The sequence below is a fragment of the Triticum dicoccoides genome, chromosome 7B, assembly GCF_002162155.2.
Source record: "Triticum dicoccoides isolate Atlit2015 ecotype Zavitan chromosome 7B, WEW_v2.0, whole genome shotgun sequence".
Classification (NCBI taxonomy): Eukaryota; Viridiplantae; Streptophyta; class Magnoliopsida; order Poales; family Poaceae; genus Triticum; species Triticum dicoccoides.
The window spans coordinates 436,480,376-436,485,330 of NC_041393.1; positions in this window are offsets into that span (position 1 = coordinate 436,480,376).

The following is a 4,955-nucleotide window of genomic DNA, read 5'->3' on the forward strand; positions in this document are numbered from 1 at the left end:
GTTGTGATGTACTCCCTCCGTTCCTAAATATTTGTCTTTCTAGAGATTTCAACAAATGACTACATACGGAGCAAAATGAGTGAATCCACACTCTAAAATGTGTCTACATACATCCGTATGTAATAGTTCATTTGAAATCCTAAAAATACAAATATTTAGGAACGGGGGGAGTATTATGATAGGATGGTATTGATACGTCTCCATCGTATCTACTTTTCCAAACTCTTTTGCCCTTGTTTCAGACTCTAATTTGCATGATTTGAATGGAACTAACCCGGACTGACGTTGTTTTCAGCAGAATTGCCATGGTGTTATTTTTGTGCAGAAATAGAAGTTCTCGGAATGACCTGAAACTTCATGGAGATTATTTTTGGAATAAATAAAAAATATTGGCGAAAGAATCAAACGAAGGGGACCCACACCCTGTCCACAAGGATGGAGGGCGCGCCCACCCCCCTGGGGCGCGCCCTCTGGTCTTGTGGGTCCCACAGACCTCCACCGACATCAACTCCAACTCATAATATTCACATTCGGGGAGGAAAAAAATTATAGAGACAGATTCATCACGTTTTACGATACAGAGCCGCCGCCGCTGCCTCCTGTTCTTCCTCGGGAGGGCAGATCTGGAGTCCATTTTGGGCTCCAGAGAGGGGAAATCGTTGCCGTCGTCATCATGAACCATCCTCCATCACCAATTTCAGGATGCTCACCGTCGTGCGTGAGTAATCCCATTGTAGGCTTGCTGGACGGTGATGGGTTGGATGAGATTTACCATGTAATCGAGTTAGTTTTGTTAGGGTTTGAGCCCTAGTATCCACTATGTTCTAAGATTGATGTTGCTATGACTTTGCTACGCTTAATGCTTGTCACTAGGGCCTGAGTGCCATGATTTCAGATATGAACCTATTATGTTTTTATGAATATATTTTTGTTCTTGATCCTATCTTGCAAGTTATAGTCACCTACTACGTGCTATAATCCAGCAACCCCGGACTGACAATAGTCGGGACACTTCCCGGTGATGACCGTAGTTTGAGGAGTTCATGTATTCACTAAGTGCTAATACTTTAGTCCGGCACTCTATTAAAACGAGGCCTTAATATCCATTAGTTTCCAATAGGAGCCTGCTGCCATAGGAGTGTAGGACAAAAGATGTCATGCAAGTTATTTTCCATAAGCATATATGACTATATCCGGAATACATGCCTACATTATATTGATGAATTGGAGCTAGTTCTGTGTCACCCTATGTTATAACTGTTGCATGATGAATGCCATCTGACATAATTATCCATCATTGATCCATTGCCTACGAGTTCGTTTCATATGTATCTTTGCTCCGTTACATTTTGTTGCCACTGTTACGATTTCTACACAACTGCTACTGTTACTTTGCCACTGTTACCTTTACTTCCATACTACTTTGCTACTAAATATTTTGCTGCAGATATTAAGTCTTTCTGGTGTGGCTGAATTGACAGGTCAGCTGCTAATACTTGAGAATATTCTTCGGCTTCCCTTGTGTCGAATCAATAAATTTGGGTTGAATACTCTACCCTCGAAAACTGTTGCGATCCCCTATACTTGTGGGTTATCAGGTATCCTCCTTTGAATGATTCGAGTGGCTTGACTTGGCACATGTTCACGCATGTAGTTGAAACAAAATCAACATAGCCTCCACGATATTTATGTTCATGGCGATTTATATCCTACTCATGCTTGCACTCAATGTTGATTAATCTCAATGCATGTTTATGACTGTTGTCGCTCTCTAGTTGGTCGCTCCTCAATCTCTTGCTAGCCTTCACTTGTACTAAGCGGGAATACTGCTTGTGCATCCACTTCCATAAACCCAAAGTTCTTCCATATGAGTCACCATACCTACCTATATGCGGTATTTACCCGCCGTTCCAAGTAAATTTTCATGTGCCAAACTCTAAACCTTCAAATGATAATTTGTTTTGTATGCCCGAATCGCTCATGTGGCGACTGGGGGCTGTCGTTATCTTCCATGCTAGGTGGGTTATTCTCACGATTAGTGGACTCCGCTCGTCATTCACGAGAAAATGGCTGGTAATTGGGATGCCCAGTTTCATGCTCAAATCAAATTAAAATTTAACTTCAAACAAAACTCCCCCAGGATTGTTGTTAGTCGGACGGTACCCGTTGTTTCGGACCAGCCGTGGAATATGCTTGTTGGTGGAGGGGGAGTATAAACTTTACCATTCTGTTTGGAAACCGCCTATAATGTAACTAGTATGGAGGATACCAAGATCTCTTGGTTGTTATGTTGACAATGAAAGCATACCGCTCAAAATTATATTCATCTCTGTTTCAAAAGCTCGAGCTCTAGCACCTCTGCAAATCCCTGCTTCCCTCTATAAAGGGCCTATCTATTTACTTTTATTGTTGAGTCATCATGCTCTTATAAAAAACACCAGTTATAGAGCACCACTGTCATTTGTATGCGTTGTTATTATCTGATATTGAGTATGAATGTGACTGGATCTCTTTTACCATGAATTATATCTAGTCAGTCCTAGATCTTCAAGGGTGCTCTGCATTTATGTTTTGCGGTCTCAGAAAGGGCTAGCGAGGTACCATCTTGTTATATCATATCATGGTTGTTTTGAAAAAGTGTTGTCATCCGAGATTTATTATTATTGCTCGCTAGTTGATTATGTCATTGATATGAGTAAATGTGAGACCTAAATGTTATTATGAATATGACTAGTTTATAATCTTTGCTGAGAACTTGAATGCTGGCTTTACATATTTGCAACAACAAGATCAAACAGAGTTTGTAAAAGTTTTTCTTTATCACTTTCAGTTTGTCAACTGAATTGCTTGAGGACAAGCAATGGGTTAAGCTTGGGGGAGTTGATACGTCTCCATCGTATCTACTTTTCCAAACTCTTTTGCCCTTGTTTTGGACTCTAATTTGCATGATTTGAATGGAACTAACCCGGATTGACACTGTTTTCAGCAGAATTGCCTTGGTGTTATTTTTGTGCAGAATAAAAGTTCTCAGAATGACCTAAAACTTCACGGAGAATATTTTTTGAATAAGTGAAAAATATTGGTGAAAGAATCAAGCAGAGGGGACCCACCAGCTATCCACAAGGGTGGAGGGCGCGCCGCCTGCCTTGTGGGTTCCCTGGACCTCCACCGACATCAACTCCAACTCCATATATTCACGTTCGGGGAGGAAAAAATCAGAGAGAAGGATTCATCGCGTTTTACGATATGGAGCCGCCGCCACCTCCTGTTTTTCATCGGGAGGTTAGATCTGGAGTCCGTTTTGGGCTCCCGAGAGGGGAAATCGTCGCCATCGTCATCATCAACCATCCTCCGTCACTAATTTCATGATGCTCACCACCGTGCGTGAGTAATTCCATCGTAGGCTTGCTGGACGGTGATGGGTTGGATGAGATTTATCATGTAATCGAGTTAGTTTTGTTAGGGTTTGATCCCTAGTATCCACTATGTTCTGAGACTGATGTTGTTATGACTTTGCTATGCTTAATGCTTGAAACTAGCGCCCGAGTGGCCATGATTTCATATTTGAACCTATTATGTTTTCATGAATATATTTGTGTTCTCTATCCTATCTTGCAAGTTGTATACACCTATTACGAGTTATGGTCCGCATACCCCAAAGTGACAAGAATTGGGATTCTTTCCGGTGATTACTGTAGTTTGAGAAGTTCATGTATTCACTAAGTGTTAATGCTTTGGTCTGGTTCTGTATTAAAAGGAGGCCTTAATATCCCTTAGTTTCCATTAGGACTCCGCTGCCACGGGAGGGTAGGACAAAAGATGCCACGCAAGTTCTTTTCCATAAGCACGTATGACTATATACAGTATACATGCCTACATGTATTGATGAATTGGAGCTAGTTCTGTGTCACCCTAGGATATAACTGAAGGAAATATGCTCTAGAGGCAATAATAAAGTTATTATTTATTTCCTCATATCATGATAAATGTTTATTATTCATGCTAGAATTGTATTAACCGGAAACATGATACATGTGTGAATACATAGACAAACTTAATGTCACTAGTATGCCTCTACTTAACTAGCTCATTAATCAAAGATGGTTATGTTTCCTAACCATAGACATGTGTTGTCATTTGATTAACGAGATCACATCATTAGGAGAATGATGTGATTGACTTGAACCATCCCGTTAGCCTAGCACTTGATCGTTTAGTATGTTGTTATTGCTTTCTTCATGACTTATACAAAGTTCCTACAACTATGAGATTATGCAACTCTCGTTTACCGGAGGAACACTTTGTGTGCTACCAAACGTCACAACGTAATTGGGTGATTATAAAGGAGCTCTACAGGTGTCTCCAAAGGTAGATGTTGAGTTGGCGTATTTCGAGATTAGGTTTTGTCACTCCGATTGTCGGAGAGGTATCTCTGGGCCCTCTCGGTAATGCACATCACTATAAGCCTTGCAAGCAATGTGATCAATGAGTTGATTACGGATTGATGCATTACATAACGAGTAAAGAGACTTGCCGGTAACGAGATTGAACTAGGTATTGGATACCGACGATCGAATCTCGGGCAAGTAACATACCGATGACAAAGGGAACAACGTATGTTGTTATGCGGTTTGACCGATAAAGATCTTTGTAGAATATGTAGGAGCCAATATGAGCATCCAGGTTCCGCTATTGGTTATTGACCAGAAATAGTTCTAGGTCATGTCTACATAGTTCTCGAACCCGTAGGGTCCGCACGCTTAACGTTACGATGACAGTTTTATTATGAGTTTATAAGTTTTGATGTACCGAAGGTTGTTCGGAGTCCCGGATGTGATCACGGATATGACGAGGAGTCTCGAAATGGTCGAGACATAAAGATTGATATATTGGGCGACTATATTCGGACACCTGAAGTGTTCCGGGTGATTTCGGAGAAAACCGGAGTGCCGGAG